General features: G+C 35.7%; 1 protein-coding gene across 4 annotated transcripts in view; it reads left to right on the forward strand.

Annotated features, from left to right (window-relative positions):
- Positions 1-22873, forward strand: part of B3GALT1 (beta-1,3-galactosyltransferase 1) — a 225920-nt gene that overhangs the window by 88380 nt on the left and 114667 nt on the right. For 3 of the 4 annotated variants that reach the window (XM_075093359.1, XM_075093358.1, XM_075093357.1), the window contains one exon: positions 12787-12935. The exons of the other annotated variant lie outside the window; for it this stretch is intronic. The gene's annotated coding sequence lies outside the window, so the exon portion shown is untranslated. The remainder of the gene's footprint in view (positions 1-12786; positions 12936-22873) is intronic. 4 annotated transcript variants of the gene reach the window in all.

Raw genomic sequence — 22873 nt, forward strand, 5'->3', positions numbered from 1 at the left:
TGTGGCCTAGGAGCATGAAACTGGGTGGGAGGTGGAAGAACGAGTATGCACTAAATGAATGAGACCTAGCAGGCTTGTGAAGTCAAATCAAAGCAAAATGAAGTAGAATGGATGGATTAAAAAGAAAGTTGGTATGTAACTTTTTCTTATTACATAGTTATGTAGAAATAAAAAATCATAGGATCATAAGGTATTTTATGTCGCGTTAGAAGACCAATCTTGTCTCTTCAAGAATTTACAGCAAATCCTCACAGTTTCTTTCTAAAAAACCCCACCTTTTATCCTTTTCAAATGTCAGTTGAATAATATACAGTACATGCTTAGTATTCATGTAGGGGGTTTGCTGGTGAGAATTTTTTTTTTTACTTTGATAACACTTTCTTAATTTGGAAACAAATCTAGCTTTAAATCTTTTCAAACAGAAAAACATGGTTCATTTACGTGACTGTTCGCCCTGTGAATCATATAATATACACTGAGAATCTGCTGTGGGGGAAAACTATTCTCTTTTCCTTTGTGCACTACAATATATCTGTTTCTGCAGCAGTAATTTAAATCTCCTAAATGTTGCTAATGAAATTCTCTATTATTACAGTTCTGAGAAGAGATATTTAAATACATAGCTTCTGAAACGTATGGCCTTGGGAAATGTTAAAAAGGTGGCACTAAAATCTTTGAATTAGGAGAAGCAGTATTAAAAAATAATATTATTATTACGTGTGAATTCTGCACATGGAATTTTTTTTACTAAATGCTCCCAAGTTATAATTCTTTTCTTAGATGTGGTGGGATTCTCATAAGCAAAAAGCTCTCCAAAATTAGCCAGTCTTTGTCACCACAAATATGTCCTTGTCTTAGTTATTCAGTTGACATTTCTACTTCTAGCACCGGACACCCAGAGGCAGTGTAAATAAAGCAGTTATGTAAGCACAGGTAGGTCTGACAGGCCTATGTTCATGGCTAAGATGCACATACTTCTGCTGCAGACAGTGCAGCGATGCTTTGAGTGGTTCTGAGGCACCTTATGCCTGCAACTAGAGCATCATGGTTACGTGCTCAAGGTTAATCAATAATCAGAATTAGGTGAGGAAGTTGTTACCACAGAACCACACAGGCAGGAGCTCTTGATTTTCATTTGCCTCCTTTTATAGCATATGGTACAGTCTCTCAGTCACCTGAGCAATTTTACCAAGTAACATTCCTTCTACTATAGATGCAGGACATGCTGATGTCGCACAATACCACCTTCTCTCTTCCTATGCCACACAACAGTTTTCAAGGATTTGTGTGTTTTCAGTAAGCATTTAAGTTTGGGAGTAACTAAGTCTTTTAGGGAGAGAGAAAGATTTTTGTATGATGGTGTACAGAAAGATGAAAAAATAAATCAACTGTTCCTGTAGATTACTCTTGACAACGTCATTAGGTAGTTGTCTGAAGCCCAGGGAAAATTATTTTCTTTACCCTGATGGTCCCATGAATTATAAAAATTAGGTATTCTTGTAGAATTCAGCACAGAGTTGAATGCAATCAGATCTACTGTTCGACCTAGCATTGTATGTGGGCCTAAACCTAATATTTTTCTAAGCTATTCAAGCTTCTGTACCCCATCATCACTGGATCCTTAATTTGAGGCACTAAAGGCTGACTCTGCCACAATATAGTGCATAGATAAGTACCTTCTCTCAAAGGAAATTACGTGGACTGGTATTGTGATGGCATTCCTTGAGAAAAAAACTTCTTTGCAATTTTCTAGTTATATATAAACAATTTTATAAATTGCTTGTATTTATTTTGCTCCAAAAGGTTTTCTCAGGGATGTCTAAATGTATTTTCACTTAAAAATATTTCTACCTAACCATTAGTTAACTTAGTTTTCTACCAGAAAAACATGGTACAATAAGACATGCTAATGAGCACAGCTCCTTATATATAGCCTTTTTGCGTAAGTGTTAAAGAATATACTTTAGAATTCTTTGTTAGTTTAGCATCTTAAAAAATTTAAAAATAAAAATAACACTTATGACATTACAGTTTGAGTGCTGTAAGAATCAGCTAGTGTATTTTTCTTACAAAAATACTAGAAGTTTTATAAGAGAATCTGAGGATACAGAAAGAAGACTTTACAGTGAAACAATGAAAGTCCCTTTGTCAGATTCCTCTGTGAATTGCAAATATATTGCACATACAGCAAAACTAGCTATTGCAAACTCCCGTGTCATTTGAAAAATCATTCTAAGAGCAGTTATTAAAAACATCTCTGAAATATTATATTGAAAAGCTGAAGACCGAAGTTCATGTCTCTGAAATACATGAAAGGAAGAGTAGCTGGATTGGATATTTGTGTTGTGGCTGCAGGGTTGCAGGTGGTAGGCCTGGAAATGAACCTGAAAAACTCTAATTTTTTTCCCCAAAAAATATCCACCATTAGAAAGCCAATATAGAATAACAGATGATCCAACAGTTCTCTCACCTTGTAATCATCACACATACTCAGGATTGTCTCACAAAACTACCATAATAATTGACTGTTTCATTCTGGACAGAATATTCAAGAATGTCTTCTCTTTACCGGACTTCCCAATCAGTTGTCTAATGCTTCAGGAAAACAGCAGCTGATAAAACAGATTCTGAGTAGGAAAATGCCTGACCAAATTTTAAAGTCTGTTCATTGCCAGTGAGAAACCCATAGTATGTCATTCAATAGTAATGGTCACTGGGCCTAGAGGGAAAGTAAAGATAAAAAAGAATTAAATCATCTGAATCTAGTCAAGGATAGAGGTTGACTCTTTTTTCTGACATTAATTCTACCGTACACATTCCATATGGCAAGTATAATGGAAAATAAAGGAAAAATAAGACTCATTTGTGTAAGGTTTTCTAAATACGGAAGATGTAAATGCTGTTTTACCAAATTTTAAAGACACCACTAAAAGATAATGATGAACCAATACTGTGTGGTGAGAACAATATGAAGTAGGTTAATCATCTGAAGATCATGCAACCCATGTTAGCGTCTAGTTAGTCTTTTCCCTAAGGTATAAACATAATTTGAATTTCAAAAAAGACCTTAATAACATAGTTCTTTCTTTTCTGTTAAATTAGGATTTGGACCATAAAGAAATCAACTTTACCTTTTCTTAATTTCTGTGCAATCATCTGATCGGAGCTAGTAGCCTGAAACTGGGGAGTGTGAATATTCCCTATTAGCTCAACAGAAGGCATTGGTAAAGCTCCCACCAAGTTATAAGTCCTTGATCCAAGATATTCTTATCTTTGAAATTCTCATGCAGATAGATAATGTCTGCTAAATCAGAAAGCTTTTATGCTATGCTATGTTACACCTATATGCTCACCATTCCGTGGGGATATAAATCCATACTACATCAGTGAAGTCAGTGTAGCTAATTTATACCATTTGGGCATCAGACACAAAAAAAAAAGCTATAAAATTATTTCCCAATGTAACATTCATAGAGATGAAAAACAAAACTAACAGGAAACACCCCCCCTAATTCAACCCATGGCCATGTGTATAGAAAAGCAGCATTTGCTTTCACGATTCTTCTTTTTACTTCTAGATTTTAAAAATTCCAAAACTCAGTTTTTCCTCTGACAATTGTTAATAATTGTTATTTACTGTAGGACCAAGGAGCTGAAGTTTAGTGAGGAATAATAGATTACATTAAATCTAATTGATGTTAGGCAGCCATCAGGGATACTCATAACAATGAGAAGTGACCTTAAAAATACTGAGCACTTGCATTATATTTGTAGGATAGCTGAATGTTCTCTTTCAACTCCCTCTCCCCAGCACTCTTTACTTTTAAAAATCTAACTTTTGCATTGCTGAAAATATTACATCCTTCATCCCGAAATGAAAAAAAGCCTATTTATATATATAAAAAAGATTATTTTAGCTGTTTGTAAGGTGAGCATGGCTGATTTTGCTTAGTTGTCATGGACTTCAAAAATGACTGGTTTTGTAAATTTTATAATAGTAAAGAAGGTACTGAACTCACATGAGTGACTAAGCTTCTTGAGCCAAAATATTTGTCTTGCAACCTCTGTTCCTCAAAATCAAACTCAACAAAAATGACAAAAACATCTAATCACAATTGAACAAAAAGTGCCACTACTATGCTACTATTAAAACAAAATCGCTAAGAAAAAAAAAGCCACATTTTTATGCTTGCCTATTAGACTTAAATTCCTACATCAAAACAGTTAAGTTTCAGTAGTAATTCAGAGGGATTTTGAACTACTAAGTACTAACTAGAGCATCTTCCTAGTAAAAGTCACACATAAAGAAGTTATTTAGCTGTTGAAGCTTCTGAATACTGAGAATAAAGGACTGGGCATCTTAACAGTATAAAAGAGGTGCTAGAAAGATAATTTTATACATATTAAAGGCAGTGTTAGAGATTTTCAGGGTCGTTTTTGGGTGGGGTTTTTTTTTTGGGGGGGGGGGGACGGTGAGAAGGAGGAAGGTAGGGTAGAAAAATTCTGATAGGAAAACACCTGAACATCACAAGGATGAGAACATTGCCTATACAGAGGACTGTCACTTGTTTTAGAGGTTTGGTTTCGGTTTTTTTCTGGGGGGTTTAGTGTTTTCGCTAGACTCAGATCAGCCAGCCAGCTCCCCAGCGTGTCTTTTGGATTCTGCTTTTCTGGAGACCCTTACCATAACTTTCTCACAGGCATTTATTTAATATTTTTTCTTTTTCTGCTTTTTAAAGCTGAATTGCTTTAAATGTTACAGGTTACACTGTATTAAATATGTCTTGATCTTGTACTTGTGTTTTTGGGGGTGGTGGGGGAAATACAGGTGGCTAGGGAAGCTTACTAATTTTTCTTGGAAGATTCATGAAAATCTTCATGTTTCATTCTAATGCTATTTTTCTAAGAAATGTCTGTTTGACTAAATTGACATCTTAGCAAAAATTAACAAACCTATTTCCCATTGAGCTTTAGTTCTAGTTTAAAAGCACATTAAACTATAAAGCCCTCTGGACTTCAAAGGTGGTGAATCAGCTGCATATCTATGGCATACATAACCTTGGAATTCACAATATTCTCTATATTAGATTAATATTTGCCCCATTTTCTAGACCAATGCCAGACCCAGACCGATGATGCTACCATGTTGCTTGACCCTGCTTTTTTTTGTTGTACTGCCCTATTTCTTGCATTATCTTTAGGGAAAAAAAAAAACAAAAACCCAGACGTATTTATACAGCTTATTTAAGATATATGGCTCCATAGCTGATTCTTTTCATACCTGTAATTTACAAAAGATTATTTCTTTTCCCTTTGTAAAAGGAAATGTAATTGCCATATATTCTCAAGAGCTCAAATCGAGTTCTTCCATCTGATTTTGTGCTTCCTTCAAACTGTACTTTTTTAAAGAAGGAAGGTGGAAAATCAACCAACCTAGTTTGGATTTTCTGAATAAGCCCCCAAACCCCAGATTCTCAGCACACAGATGAAAACGATTTGTTTATACAATACTTCTACAAGTAATACAGGAAGCTTGCATTTCTTTCTAGAAACGGAGTGATCAGGGAACTGATACGAATTTTCTAAGCTAGACTCATTTATGCAATGTCATTGTAAAGCTTCACAATGGAAGATGCAAATCTTTGAGTAAATCAAGGTAAAATTATAACAGTTAACCTGAAAATAGGTATGATTTATTCTCTATTTCTTGTTTAGGTACTTACATACATTGTGACTCACTCATTCCTCCTTTCAATTGATGGGAATCATAGAGTCTGGAATGTATTTCTTACCATTGCACAAATTAAGGAAGTTTCATGGTCTCCATTTTATAGAAGAGGGAGAAGCCCAGAAGCCATACAAGGAACCTGAGTTTCCCTGAGTCCTACTCACTGGCCTAACTCTGTTATAATCCAGACCTAATGGCTAACCATGTCTAACCATGATAGCAAACTCATTTTGCAATATACGTACCTATTTATTCAGTGCTATTAGGTGGCGTGAAAACATTTTGTTTCTACATATTATTTTCACTGATATGAGTTATCTTCCAAATAAGGTGGAACTTTTAAAATTAATTTTGAAGTGACCTGAATATGTGTGGTTTTAAAAATATTCTGCTAAAAAAAAAATATCAGATTAGTTCCATGTGTCAATTGTGATCACAAAAGTTTCTAGAGACCAGAATCTCTTACTTAAATTGAGTAGGTATGACCTTAGTTTGAATTAAGTTCCTCACAACCTTTTGGCCTTCCAGAACAGATCAGGGTTTGGTGGTCTCTGAAGTGCGCCCGAAGGCCTGGTTTGAGCTTTTAGGTCTTCTGTTCACTGCATCATTTTGCTCTTTCCTATTCTGCATAATTCTAAAATAATTCTCATTTACTACTCACCACAATAAAGATCAGGGGCATTTAGTGCAACAAGTTTTACTGGCAGATAGGCCAGTACCTCTGTCAGGAGGAGGGCTGGAGGAACAGCAAAAGTGAAAGAGTGTAAGACAGTGGTTCTGACTCAAACAAACTACATATGCCAAAAAGAAGGTGTCTGATTCAGTTTTCTGAGCCTTTTCTACCTTGTTTATTTGGTCAGCAAGCAACTCAATGATCCTGATAAACTTGCTTTCAGACTCCTATCTTGGCTATGCTACTCACAGGAGGAGCAGGCAGGGAGAGAAGAAAAGCATTGCTCTTTCCTTCCTTCACACTCTCCACAATCTCTCTGTTTTCATTTTCAGTTTCCCTCCCGTAACTTTCATGATGGTATTCCTCTGCTCTCTTTCTGTGTAGCACACTTCAAAACATGATTTCTTATGTGTAACCAGGGAGAGGGGATACTTTGCATAAGGAGAATAAAATCAGAGAGAGGGAGAGAGATTTTGAAAGTAAGTTTAAGACATAATGTGGAAGTTTGGAGGATGTATCATGTAGGAGATACCAGGATGAGAGGGACCAGGAAAAAGGGAGACTGAGATTCAGATTACCATTGCAAAGTTTATCCAACTCAAAAAAGTATACTACAGATGGCAGCAAAATGGTAATGCAGGCACAGTTAACTTCTTAAGAGCTACTGATTCTTACTTTACATACTTGTTTATACATAGCCCATTCGGCCTTCATCAGCAGAGGCTTCTGAGATTTGTAACATGAAGGTTCATGGGTGCATGAATACTTGAGCTTTTTTTATTTTATCCAAACAGATTTGTTCTACTTGAATCACAATATAACTAGCTTTCAAAATATGGTATATGTCTTCAGAAAGCACAGTGAGTGGGTAAAATAGGTACTAAATAAAATCCTCATAACTGAATGCAAAATGAAAAAAAATTCATGTAGAGCAGCACATGAGGGTAGTCATAGTTATAAAGGGAAAACAAAATCACATAATTATTTAAGGCACAGAGATTAACTGTTTGGAATTCCTACCAGCAACCAACTAAATTAGTAATGGATACTGGTATTTCTCAAATACTTGGTAATAATTAACATAAGATGATAAAAGACATTTCAAAATAAAAAGGAATCAAGAAAGGACTTTTTTTTTAAAGTATAAGTCAGCTTAATGAGCTAAAGATTAAGAAATAAGACCCTCTTAATTTAACAGTACTTTTTAATCTACTTAAAAAGAGGCAGAATTATCAAATGATACATCTGAGATAGTTTTGCAGCTAACAATTGATCTGCCATACATATGAGCAATATTCAGGGCAAAAGAAAATCTCGCCTGTTGTACTACACAGTAATTAGTAGAATAATTAAATACAGTAAGAACTGTATTAAAGACCATGCCTAACAAGAAATTTCCCATCTCAAGTGGCCAACTACTATGATTGGTGTAAAATATTTCTGGAGCACGGATTAGCATCAGGATGAAATCAATAATGCTAGAATGGTGAAAAGAGGCACAGAATCAGCCTTCCTTTTTATACAAAGGGTCATGAAAGGAATAAAAAAAAAAAACAAATGTGGAAAGTGTAAGCATATTTAATTGTTCAACTGAGTTAAAAGAGGTTAAAAGGATTAAAAATAAGCAACTACTTTTTTTCAATCTACAAAGCATCAGATGTTATTTATTCTTTCACCTGGAAACTAGAGACCAGTTGGTTGGATGTCAGCTATTGAAAAAATCATTGTGTGAAAGTTAAAATGCCCACTGGAAAAGCATAGTTCAATTAAGTATAGTCTGCCAGATCAGTCAGAGAAGGTCATACTTAACTGACATGCAGGAGCACTGCGAAGATGTTATTGCCCTGACTGATGAAAGGAATTCAGTAGATTTATGATACCCTGATTTGACAACACTCTGCCCTCAGAAATCAATGTCTATAAGACAGTGTTAGGACATAGGGAGTAAATGAGACTGGTAGTTAAAAATAAGAGGTGGAAAAATGCATTTGAAAGCTTGTTTTTTCAAGTTATTTTGGGAGGAAATATGTAGGTCTGAGTCAATCTTCTAGTACACCCATATTATTTGGTTTGGGACAAGGATACTGATTCTTTCCTTTTAAATTGCAACTGAATTTCAAGGTGATCATATTAATTAGATGAATAAGTAGATGACAATCAAAGTTTATTCTATACAGAAGTAAACCCATATAAAGGATATAGCATACATACACCTTGCATACTTGTGCCATTCAGAAATGAGAACGTGTGAAAAATCACTGAGCAATGCCCTTCTGTGTATTGCTAAGGACAAGGCAGCAGTATCTCACACTAGCTGAACTATGAAACAATGCAAACATGGACTTGTTTCTGTTATTTAAGATGCTTAATAGGGACCAGCTGGGCAACCACTTATCATGGGAAAACAATGTTGCTTTGTCCCATGCCAAAACATGAGATCTTTACCAAGTCTTTGTTTGGACAAACTCAGTTGTAAATTAACTGGTCTGTTCCTACATTCAGCAGCTTCTGGAATGCCTGCCTGGAAGATATAGCAGTGTAAAATTATTTTTCATAAATTCTATCTGTGCCTCCTATGGAACAAAACACTTCCTATACAAATATTAAGCTACCCGACACAACTTTGAAGAGCAGCTCCAGTACAAATTTTTAAGAGTTTTAATATCACAAGGAATTCTATGAAATTTGATGAAATGCAGCAAGTTTTCAGAGTAATTGCTTAAGAGCTCTATCAGAGCCGTATCAGAAGTTCTTTTAAGATTTCCCTGTAACTGAAACTTCTGTTATCACTGAAGTATTTAAGTTACATTAAAAAGAATATTGATTTTTTTCCCAGATGAGATTTGAGATAGTATAAAGAAGTAACCAGCATTACGCAAAAGACTGTCAAAGACAATGTCAAACTGGGCCAGAGAATCAGAACTAAATTATGAGTGCAAGAGATGAGCTTGAAACTGGGATAAGGGATAGCTAAAGGTTGGATAAAACATAACTATCCACAGCGATGGGACAGCATCACCAGATTCTTAGAATCAATCAAAACCTTTGTTTCTTTCTTTTTTTTTTTTTTTTGTTTTTTTTTGTTTTGTTTTGGTTTGGTTTGGTTTTTAAACTTTATTTCCCCTTGATCCACCCTGAAAGGAAATGTTTTTCCTACCTTTGTGGAATGGAGACAGTCTGCCTCTTCTGGTTCATTTCTTAAAAGATGCTATATTCCTTGGAGCTTTTAGCCTTGCTGTAGGTACTGTACACATGGAGGGAACCCTCCCCAATGAACTCCAGACCCTAATGTGCTTTACTCTACTTCACAGCATGTAATGTGTAAACACTAGTCAGTACCCTGAACGCTGTACGTCTCTGAAAACAGACTGCAAAGAAATTGGTCTGACTTGGTTAGTGAGACAGTGTTGTAGAAGCTAAAGGAACTACAGTAGATGCAGTTGACACCCCTATCTGATTATTTTTGAGCAATGGGAAAGGCGTAGTTCAGATATGGGCAAGCACTCCAGCTCATTATCATTTTAACCAAGCCATTTTTATGTAAAGGTTTTAAAACAGCACCAAGTTACCATGGAAACTGATTGAAGCAGAGACTTACTGTAAATTCTTTTCTAGACAAGGATAACAGGACTGACAGGTGGGCTGTAAAAGGAAAATGAGTGCAATATAGAGTTAGGCATGATGGTCTGTTTTCTCATCCTTAAAGTGTCTTTTATAGCTCTGCTTTATCTCTACTATTTTCTACAGTGATACATTGAACATATTTTAAAAGAAGCTCCCACCCAAATGAACCTTTTATTTTGTCATAATGCTATTTGCAAGGGGATGTACGCGCTCTAGAGAAAACAGCTGAAGGGCAGGGCACTCCACTTATTTTCCCAAATTATCATGTCTTGCCAGAATCATCAGGGAGGAAGAGCCATCACTCAGGAAATGCATTTGCATAAAGTGCCCTTTGCTGCCAATGTTTATATTTTGCTCCTGAAATATGCTCTAGGTACCTTCACACCATAGCACAGTGCTCTCCTTGTACAATATGAAGGAAGGTAACAGGGGAATAGAGTGTTTTTAGTGAAGAAACACTCCATTTCTCTTTCTCAAAAATTTTGAAAAGAAACCTATTTGCTGCAATCCTATTCAAAGTCAAAATTATTTTGCTCTGTAAATATCTTTCTTAGTCTGATAGTAAGAATAAGAGAGATTAGAGTAAACAGCCCCCAAAATATGGTGCCAGAGTTTTAAGAAGGGAAATTGGCAGAGAATGGACAACAGTAGAGCATGTACCTTTTCCACTTGGAATAGTTAGCTGTCAGCACTGGAAAACATTTCAGCGTATGAATATGCAGTATCTTTTAAAATCTGTGCCCGATGTTTCTACCTGCTGTGCTTAAATTCAGAATTTTCTGTTATCATTAAAGAAAAATAGTTCTCTTTTCCAATAAAATTTTATACCAAAAGGAAGGTGGGAGAAGGGGGAAGATTCTTACCTGAACTCATCCTGATACTTTTCTAGCCTGAAGTTTCTGCTTCTTGGTTCCAGCTCCCAGCTGGAGCTGTTTTTGTACATGCCCTCCTGACATAAGCCATAAAGCTATTTTCCTCCAGATTTTAAGATGTTTGCTGTCATCAACAGTCATAGTTGGTCCCAGTTCACTAGAATCACAATAGATACCTTTCCAGCATGTTTGCCTTACAGCTAAAAAGTAATGGCAACAGCTGGTTTTGTTGTCAAAAGTAAATATACTTCTCACCTTCAGTCTGTGCCTTCCTCAGCATGCTGGGGGTGGGGACATGACAGATGCTTCCCGCTAACTTAAATCACAGAAAACATGGTATTTGGTGTATGGCATGAATTTCCAGGCAAATAAGACACCTTAATAAAATGTGGCATACTCTAAGGAAACACATATTACGTGTTAAAGTATATGAAGATGTAACTAATCGCAGAACTCCATGATAAATGATGTACAAGCTAACAGTTACTTGTCATAAATTAATTTTGATGACTATGTTTGCTATATGTAAAGCTTTTTGGCAGTGAGACAAAGGGAAACGTGGAGCCAAATTCTGCTCTTTTTAGGCTAAGTTCATTGTTGATTCAGGGCTCTGTCCACTGTACTATATTTGTGTGTCCCTGAGCCACATAAGGCTGCCAGTCCAGGCGCAGTGGCAGGGAGTCTTACGCAGGCGCTTGTGCAGTCCTTGAGATGGAACACTCAAGGACTCCATGCATTAAAGGGTAGAACCATTTCCGTCATTTAAAGGAAGCCATTTAAAGTATTTCTATGCTTTTTGTCTTCATTCTGACATAAATCTTACTGGAAAAGGGCCAACAAATACGGCTGTTGTCCTTCTCAAGAAAATAAGTTCCCCATGAACGTAGAAATTATTTTAAAGATACACTTTCAATTTTAGAAAAGATGTCCCAAGGGTCTACAGTTTAATTCCATTAAAATTCCTTGGCACCATTATACGTTCCCAAATTTTAATTATTTTCCCTACCTGCTTGTGTAACAAAAATATGTCATTCCAAATAATCATCATCAAATTCCCCATACAGGTGTTTATAACTATCTTGGACTTAATTAAGGAAGTCAGAGGATTAGAAATGAGAATGTTGGGAATTGCTAAGTTCATAAAACAGGAAATACAAATTTAATTTACAAACTCTTGCCTAAAGACACGACTGTTCAAAAGCAAAGGTGGGGAAAAGAAGCACAAGAGATGGAGGAGGGATTGTTAGGAACTGGGGAAAAGCCAAGAATAAGTTCTGGCAAAAAAAAAAACCTAAGAAGTGATAGAACAGAAAAGGAAACAGGCAACCCTCCTTTAAATTGCAATTTAGAAAATTGTAGTTTACAATACAAGAGTAATTCTTGCAAGCCTGATCAGAATTCTGTGAAAATCACTGAACCCTGCATAGGTGTCCAGATAGGCACCTTGTTGTAAACTTCAAGATCATGCCTAAAAGAAAACAGATAAATGCTGCCACTAAAGTAGCCTCTGGCGCTTCTAAATATGACTGGTCCCTCTGAAGGTGTTGCTTGCACTTCCAAAGGACAACTAGCCAAACACTAGTAGCTTCTGCTTCTCATAAGACCATGTTTTGTGTTGCAAGACACTTATAGTATTATGTGTTTGCATTGCCACTTTTTTTTTTTAACAGAAAAAAAAATATTATTATATAAATAGATTTTGTGTGTGGATTTAAGTGGATAGCAATATTAATATATGGCAGTATTCACTTGTGCAAACTGATTATATCAGAACTTGACCCCAAGTCTCTCATTGTTCCATCTCTGTTTTCATGGAAGACAGAAAGAAAAGAAATTTTAAAAAGTCTCTCATTAACCCATACGTAACTCATGGATATTTGTCAATGCAGGTTTATCGATATACAGTCTGCACTGGTTTCATACGTGACAAGGAGGCAAGCAAACAGTGGAGAACAGCAGTAGATATGATGCAAGAATATATCAGCAAGAAAGAAAAATTAAGGACAAAAAGACAGAGCAGATTCTAAAAAAAAAACAGGTAAGGAATTCAGGTGATTCTGTATAAAATGTAAATTGTACAATGAATTATATCAAATAGTTTATGTGCATCTTGCCCTTCCCAGTATTTCTGAGAATTACTGCTATATGTGTCTATGGACATATGTACATACACAAGTATATACTCTACTTATACCCACTCACACAATTAATTTCCTTTTTGAGCAAAATCGCCATTACCTTCAGTGCAAATATTTACCATACTGGCATTTGACATTTCTTTTAATAAAATCCATTTTCTATATTTCATTTTATTTTGTTTAAATAAAACATTTTTACTATTTCCTACAGAAAACCAAACAAGTAATATTCTTACAAAGGAGTAAAAGAGCGTTGTGCTATGTGTGCTACTGTTCTTTCTCAAAAAATCATTTCTAAGTTCTCAAACTTTACATTATCTCATCCTAGTACTGATCTCTTGGGGCATTACGTGTGCACTGCAGAAAAGCAACATGTATTATGACCTACCCCACCCCCCTTACACTGGTGACAGCTGGGAAGTCCATTTAGAGCTTGAGCACACTTCCATTTCCTAAGCTTGACTAGAGAGAATTAAAAGAGCTTACCAAAGAGCAAACCTGGAGGAACAATGAGCAACAATTCATCCTTTGCTCCTCTGCTCCAGAGAAACGTTGCTGTACAGATTGTAGTGACACAGTGGGAGCAGTAAATGTGGTAGAGACTGTACATTCTCTACAGCCTAAAACAAGCTGGAAATCTAAGCCAACTGCATGTTACATGATGCAATTGTTCGTGACAGAAACGTTCTCTTAACTCCATAGATATACTTAGTTTCAGAATAGATTGCAATTACATTTTTGCCACAAACGTAAGATGGAAAAAAATACTCATAACTAAACATTACATATCCATCATTTGCCTCTCCCTTCCACTCACAAAACTAAAGCTAACGTGAGATGCTGGTATAACACCACATGTCAACTGTTAAGAAATGGTTACTTACAGGGTTTCGCATTCCTATAACATCATCAGCTTATCACATACATTTAGTATATCCACAAAATAGAATTCCCTTTAGAGTTTGGCCTTGTAGGAGAAGTGCTTTAACCCTTCTACCAAATGCCTAAGTTATGCTTATGTTTAACTTCCACAGAACAGCATCTAATGCTGCCAGACAGCATGTTTCAGATGACTGACTCCAAACCTCTGGAAATTCATTAGTGACATAACACATTCTATGAGTTCCCAGGAGCTCTACAGACATTAAAAACAAACAAAAATCCCCAGTCAAGCCTCTCAGACTACATAAAACTTATTACTACTGTTATATCATATCAATTATATGTTGCACAGTTCATGATAATGTAGTATTGCGTTCATGCTAACTTTTTGCAGTTTGGTAAGATTACTACACATTGAGGCATTCTGCCTATTCTTCTATATGTTGTTGATTCTTGCAAAATGACAGCTGCTGCATTTATGTTAAAAAAAGACTCAGAGTACCAGCAAGGATACCTCTAACGGGAGAAGCAGCATAATACAACTAGAGTTTCTCTAGGATATGCAATATTCATCAGTTACAAACTTGGGAATGTCATGTTGTAAAAGCAACATGATAAAAGATGCTGTGTGGCGTTACGGCTGATTCCATTTGCCATATGGCATGTTATTATTTTGTATTACCTTGGGGAGTGTGCTAAAAGTGAAAGGAGAACAGAACACACTCAAGGTATATAGAATAATAAGCACAAACTGTATAGTTCTTAATTATAGCAATAAGGTCTGTAACTGGAGATAGAGCTAAATACAAGAGCTGAATGCATGCTATACTACTGTGCAGCTACTGAAAAGTAATAAACTCCTATCAGGAATATTTAAGCAGGAAGAAATTGCCAGCCAGCATATGTAAAAGCCTACAGAAAACCTCAAAGCAGGTTGACTCAAAAGTCAGCAAATGCTGTGTGCAATGCTACAGATACTACCATAATATGGTTTTATAGCAGAAATACAGCTTTACATGAGATAGGCTGGAGAAAACATTAAATCAGTAATCTCTAAAAATGCGAACTATAAGAAAAAAATCAAATGAATTATTAGAACAATAAAGGGGGGGGGGAGTATTTGCTGAAAAAAATTAAAGTAGAAGAATGCTAAATTAACTGTGCCAATCTGATATCAGGCTAAATGAGCTGTTCACAGGGCCTAAGAAATCCCAAAACAAAAAACACCTCCAAATTCCGAAAGGTGTTTCTTCTCCAATATATCAAAATTCAGAAGCAGATTGTTATTAATGTGCCCAAAATTTAGCCAAGATTTCAGGGAAGTAGGTGCAATGAAAAAAGAATTTGTATTTCATGTGGCAGTATTTGTGTGCAAATCCAGTTCTTCCCATGCCAGTAAACTGAGCTTCACCCCTCCCATCCTGCAGTGCCGCCTTTGGACATGTAGTCTGATTCTGAAGCAAAATCCAGCCAAGGTTAGATCATTTGTTGGGAGCTATTATTGAGTCTCCACTCAAATTTTAGGTGACAAATTTGGTGATACCAAATAATGGAAATGTAGAGGCTTGTTGGGTTTTGGAATAGTTTGGCATTTCAAGAGCTGTTACAGGTACAGAATATTTTAACATTATTCATGCTAATTGCGCAATACTTCAGATGACATCTTCAAAGCTATCATCTATTCAGTTGTTCAGTTTGAGCACCCAAAAAGTAGAAGATCAGTCCCTTTAGCCAGATCTTTAGCAGGAATAAATCAGAGAAATTCTAGTAGCTCTCGATATTTCCTATTATGGGTTATGCTTTTGCTTTCCTGTTAGTTTTTACTGGCTATTGGGAAGATAATTTCTTTTTTTTTTTTTTTTTGTAAGTCATACAAGTGAATCAATGTCATTTAAAGATAACAGAACCTCACAATAAAATTAATAGAGGATCACGACTGCATGGTCCTTGTAATCTTCGCCCTCCTTGCGCTCACTATCAAAACCCACTGGGTACAGTTTACCAATCGCAAGGTTTGAAACTGCACTAGTTTACATTTGTAAATACTTGCAGCCCAGTGATCGCAGGAGGGGCTGAACTGCAATTGCTGTGCAAATTACTGCATCCATTTCTCAGCTAATGTTAACACCAACTCATGACACATTTTCCACTGTATTATCCAAATCCATGAAGTTTTCACAAATTTCAGTCTGAATGCCAATCATGCTTATTCCACACATAGTCTTCTGTTCCAGCCATAAAAAAGGCTGATGCAAAAATGACCGATGTCACTAAATGAGGGTTATTATTCACTGAGAGATAAGGTGGTGGGGTAGGAGGAAGGGAGGGAAAAAGCCAGGTCTCGCTATCGTACTTAAGGGTGTTCTTCCCTTTTTAAGTTAGCAGGAATCTTGAATATGTGTTAACTGACAGCTCCAGTTTGAAGACTCCATAATGTAAACATACTTGCTGCATTAGCAAACATTTGGCTATTACTATTTTGTTTTAAAGGAAAGCTATATATTATTACGGGAGAGTAATATTTGATTATTTTTTCTTTCTAAGAATATATTCAACTGATACTAATGAAAGATAACTAGCGTTTGACAGAATTAGTGTTTACCTTACTCTAAATAAATTGAGAATTTACAACTACATTTTAAATACTTGGATTTCTGTTGTTCTGATAAACTCTGTTACCCTGACAACAAGAATAAATGAATGTGTTATGATAAATTTTCAGTGCAGCAGTTTTAAACTGGTAATGGAAAAATAACACATTTTTAAATGCTTAGTATTTTCTTCTGAAAAGATAAATATGTTTAATTAAATATCGGAAACAGAATGTCAGTATGAATTCTTCGACCTAAAATTTTATCATAACATGGTAATTATTACGACTATTATTTTTAAATAAATTTACAAACTATTCAAGTTTCACACTGCACAACTCAGGGAAATACCAAGAAAGTAATAAATGGAAGAATTTAGGAGTGGAACTCAAAGAAAGAATCATGTTCCAAAATTCTCTCACGACAAAGTTTTTTCTGCTATTTCAATTCATTTAGGCAGTTAATTTTTTGTGATTAACTGATCATGACAGTATTGTAGGATAATATTGATTATATTAGATGTGTACACTTTCAAAGGCTTCAGTTGGTTTAAGAAAATGCAGATAGGCCAAAAGTTTGCTATGCTTCAGAGGAAGAATGTTTGATTACATTTAGCAGGAAAATCACAAGCAAAGTATTTTTATCTGAACACAGTTTTGAAGTAAACAAGGGGTGAACAGTGACAATATCTTAAGAGAATTTCAGAGAGGACAGAATCTTAAAGACATGACCTATTTACGTAGTACACTGTACATTATAAAACCACACTGTCAACTAGGCACCCTGGTCTCAGTGAAAATGCAGTATTTAAAAATTTGCACTGATTATATAAACTGGAATAATAAAATTGCTAGTATGGTGAACCTCTGACTTTCACTTCCAGAGGCACTAATATACTCAACTCCACTTGAAAACTTGAAAAACAAGCAGCTGCCCTATGCTTTGGAGATGCCTAAGACCTAACTAATATAATTTCTGTATCTATTTTAGGGCTTCTTTTGATATGCATTCAATAGTCAATTCTCATATGATTCTTCCAAAAAGATACTCTGCTGGATATTTGCAGTATATTATGAACAGATTTTATTCCTGCTCTGCTGATCCATGTTAGGGGACCTGTATCTTTGATGGATTATGAAGAGTAGATGAAACCATAAGTGAGCAACACAGTATAGTAAAAAAAAAAAAATTTAGGATTTCACTGCTTTTTCTAAGTGAAGTTATTCACGGCAGATTATAGACCAGTGCTTCCACACTACTCTAAATCTAAGTCTTTTTATGCCATCAAAAGCTGACGGACTCTCAAGGTAAATGACTGGTGAAGTCTCACATCCTGATTACCCAGCATGATCTGTATTTGCTGTAGTCCAGAAGAAACCTCAACATAATTTGAGAGTAAGGACCACAATATGCCCTTAATGGTCCTACAATGTTATTTGTAATATCAGGTATAGTAAACAGATCCCGTTTTGCAAGCATGGCTTTTTAACTGAAATGCCTACATTGCATGTTTGGCCAATCCAGTCACTAGTAAAGTACTGAAAGGTACTTTTGTTCTCAAAGATATACTTGTATGTTTTTGATCTATTATGTAGGTTCAAAAAAAATTATTTGAAGTAAACAACAGAATCTGAAAAATGAACAAGATTAAAAGTATAGAACGACATGTTCTGAGTGAGTTCATTTTATCTGAATGCTCAGGTACCACAATGAAGGCTCTGCCACCATTATTTACACCCTCATGTCCAAGAACACTTAATCTCCTGTTCAAGCCTGCATCCTAAAAGTAACATTAAGTGCTTTCCTGAAACAGACTAGTGAACTACATGCTCAGATGATCGCTATTTCTTATTTTTAAAGCCACGTGACTGCAACGACATCACGCTAGCAATAGATTTTATGTTATAAACTGTACATAACTGTATAGAAATAAACCTGCAAGGTACCTAAGTCTCCATCAAAACAGAATAAAGTGGGAGAGCTTTTTTTAAACTGGTAAATACAAGACTGAACACTGTGCTTAGAATGAAAATAGCCTGTTGTAATTCCTTGCTTACCCCACCAAAGGACCGCCTGATTTCTATGAAGTGAGTTAAAACATACACCTCTTCTATAAGAGGTATAAATTCCTTTTTGCTGTTTAAAAAATTATTGAATTTTTTTGACATCACCGATGACAGTAAATGTGATTAATGGCTGCTGATAATTGGAGTTTCATTCCAGTGGTTATTGCTTGTCAGTAACAATTAATAGCTCCACAAAACCCCATTCATTTCACAATATTAAAGAATGATGGCTTGTGGGAATTACGCTAAACTAGCACTTTCAATTAGATTTTGAATTTTATAGTATATTGAATAACAGTTTATGGTTTTATAATAGCAGTGATGGTTTATTGTTGTATGGTAATCACTCTCATTACATGTATGTTTTTCTGGAGAATTACAATTTTTATAGTCATCATATTGAAAAATAGTCAAGTGCACGTTACTATTTCTTTAAAAGTACAGAGTATTTTGGCGTTTATCAGTAAAGATGATTTTGAATGTTGGTTACATAGGTTTTGTCCCAGTATTTGACAGGCAAGATGCAATGGCTAAGGGATGCAAAGAAAGTTCAAGTTGCTCAGTATCAAGCACCAGCTGGTATGGCATGTGGCACAGCAACCCAGTTGCAAGTCTCCTGCCTACAGTTGGCAGGGCTGTAGGTATAAGGCAGTAACTGTCTCATCTGAGCATTTCCAGAACTGTAGGAAGAGAGGAGGGGAAATCTTCAATAAAGGGAAAGATACTGATTCTGAAAAGTCACCGAGAAGCATCCTCACCTTTAGCCTTTTCTCCAGCAAATAAGTTCCGGCAGTCAGAAGGAAAAAAATAAATAAACAAAGAAAAAACAACAGGAAGGGAGGCAGGCTCAAGGACTGGCATGGAGGAACACACAGGGGAGAGAGAAAGACTTGCGTAAGATGAAGTTGATTGAAAACGTCATCTGAATCAGGACAAAGTGCATAGAGAGTGATGTGAGAGACTGGAAAGGGTATAGTTCTTTTCTGTGACAACATTAAACTTAATAGAGCAAATTTTTAAGTTTCTTAATTGAGAAAACATCAGGCTCTGAAGTTTAACATGCTTGTAACATAAATCTTGAAAATATAAGCACACTAGTAAAACTTCTGGCCCTCAGGAAGTCAGTGCATTTCTAACATTGACATCTATATTGTCAGGATCTGAGTCATAGATCATCTAATAAAGTTCAACAAAGTGGAAAAAGGAAGTGTGGAGAAAGAACTTTATAAAGTTAACTTCTTAACTAGCAAGGCACGTACTCATTTCACTTGCATAAGTGCTTTTTCCTAGTCTCTGACTTCAACTTTTTGATAGAGAGAATACAATTTCTATGCAAATAAATAAAAATTTCTTCTGCTTCATTATTTCAATATGCTCTTAAAATTTACTGATAATTTTGATTCTTTTTCTAATTTAATCTTACTTGCACAAATTATCTAATGAATGTCCCAATAAAGAAAATTCTAGTAATTCAATCTTGTAATATTCTTGCAGACAATGAAGTTATCCTAGTGTAAAACACAGCAAGATGAGACTCTGCCCCATGAAGGAGTGAATTATTTTAGCAAACTAGGTTAACGAAAAAGTCAACAATAAAAATGACTGTGATAATTCTAATGAAATTCCAAGTCAAAACTGCAGCCCATTGCACATTCTATTTAGTATAATAATTCTCCATCCAGTAATGATCATTTCCAAGTCAATGACAAACTCTGATTGAAGTCAATGAGAACAGGAGCAAGACCTTTTCATATTGCTCTTTGATTAGCTTGTGCAAATTTACAAAAGCAGAAAATTACTGCTGGTGATAGGGGAACCTCAAAAGATGTACTTGTTTGTTTCACTGGAAAAATCATAATGCAAAAGTTTAGATGATTATACAGAGATATGTAAACCTTGATTTATTTTAATCCTGTCCTTCAGACCACCTGTTCAGAAATATTTTTTCTTACAGTTTCGTGATACTACTACTAGTTATTTGCTGTTAATTAGCACCTAACAGCCCTAATAAACATTTGTTCTACTGTGGCAGGTTCTGTGTAGACCATAGTGAAACCAAGTGCGGAATAAGATGGGACTAAATATGAAAAATAACTAGTTTATGGGACTAAATACAAAAAATTACTGGCTTTGCAATTCCCAAGGTAAATTTTGGCTAAGTGTAGGTTAGGTGTTATTTCAGAACAATTGTTTTTCTTCTAATTTCTTTTCAATTCCCGATGTTTATTTGAAAAATAAAACACCAAGAAAAAACCATTGAATAAATTCACAACTATGATGTAAAACACCGTGATTAAAGAAAACAAAGTATACAGTATATATGTCAGGAATTGGATACAAAAGGACAACAGAGGTCAAAAATGCAATTCAGTTCTATTCTTTGATCTAATCTAATAAATCTTTAATCTTTCTATTGTAGAACACAAATGCAGGCATTACAAAGCCTGTAGATCCAATTCTAATCTCTTATTCAGACAAATAATTCTCACTCCTCAGTAACTCTCAGGTTTGATAATACCAGCAAAAAGAGTCCCATAATATATGTCCTATATCCAGCATTGAATTTATCAGGTGGGTGGGGTTACTTATTTTATGACTGAAGAATTTCTTTTGCAAGAGAAAAATGAAGATTTTTTCTCCTTTATTTTCTGAATGCTTAAGCATTGAACTTTTATTCCTTTTCCCAAAAATCCATACTTCTTATTCCTTCTGTGCCATTCTTAATAACTTTTTTAATAGCATTGGTAAAGTACATTATGCTGCTCAGTGTCTTGAAGCCACAATGATACTCAGACTTCCCTTGAAAAAAGACCTTTTCACTTGCACTTTGTTTTTAATTCAGTTCAGCTCCAATACAGGAAAACTGAGCAATAAACAATTAAGTCAAGAATAGGCTTCTTTTTCTGTATGCATGTAAAGGTAATGTTACTTGAAGTCAGTAAAAGCAGAGGTTACTTGGCACCTGAGAAGGCTAGATATTGCTAAGGTTCTCCAGTCAAAGATGTCAAGGTCAGTTAAATATAAGTTAAGATCCTAAGATATGGCTCTATCCTCATTCTCTTCAGCACAGTATTGCCATCATGAGTGTGTGAAGTATTTACAAGCTTCTTAATAAATTCAGTCACTTCTGAATGGTGACCCTCAAAAAACATAGAGCAAGAAAGAGCTCCGACAACAGAAATGTCAAATTTGAAGTAAATTTCTCTAATGGGAGAAAGCTTATGTTCTGTTGCTTCAGGCTATACAAGCATGTTTCTTAACTCAGTCAATTTTGAGTGATAAACAAAGGGAAATTTCTTACATTGCACACACACTGGCCATAGCCACCTCAGGGCTCTGACTAAACTTATTAAGTGTCTGGCCCAAAAAAGAGCAACATGAACAACCTTTCATTACAGTATTCCTCCTTAAAAGATGAAGATAGACTGTAAAATTTATGCTCTGCAATTAGCAAGGGGCAGCATATTCCTTTGTGGAAGAAGTGATTAAGTCACAATTTCCACAATCCTGATCCTGGTAGTCTTATTTTGCTGCTTCCTGCATCCTCACCGTCACCTGCACAGTAAGAGGAATGCAGTGGACATGCAGTCTGCTCTGCTTTGGTGCCATGGCAGCGTGCCATGTAGGACAGGTACCCAAACAAGGACCAGAGGGAACCTCTCCTCCCTGGTAACTGTCCGACCATAAATGAAAGGTGCATTACTTCTCTTTTATGGAGTGATGAACAATTAGTAATGCCACTAGATAAACTTAAGCAATTGATACAGGACAGCTAAGCATGCTATATGATTACATGCCATCCTACCTCCAGGTCTCCTGTCCTTCTACCCATCCCATGTCAAAAGGATGGATATGAACCCCTGTTTAAGGAATGGTTTGGGCTGTATACCACCTCCCTGAGTCGCCCCAGTGCTGTATCATATGAGGAAGTTGGCCTCCCAGCACACACATGCATATTTCCATATACACACACTAGATAGTCTCCTGGCTGCTGGATAGAAACCCAGCTGATTTTATTAGATTGTACTTCCTCTAATTTTATGCTTCTTCCAGCCATTCAGCATATTTGATAATGAACCCAAACAGTAATGAGGGACTTGAAATAAGTATCCTGAGTAAAATCCAGTGCCTTGAAGTCAATTGAAATTTTGCCATCGAGGTAAATAAGGCCAGAATTTCACCATAGTCCTAAAACTGTTCCCCCTTAAGGAATGCAGCCTATTTCATTTGAGGATTCATTACCAACCCCCTACGCTTATGCATGATAAACCTGCAATAATAATTTTACTGGAGTTCAGT

The sequence above is a fragment of the Phalacrocorax aristotelis genome, chromosome 5 (genome assembly GCF_949628215.1).
Source record: "Phalacrocorax aristotelis chromosome 5, bGulAri2.1, whole genome shotgun sequence".
Taxonomy (NCBI): domain Eukaryota; kingdom Metazoa; phylum Chordata; class Aves; order Suliformes; family Phalacrocoracidae; genus Phalacrocorax; species Phalacrocorax aristotelis.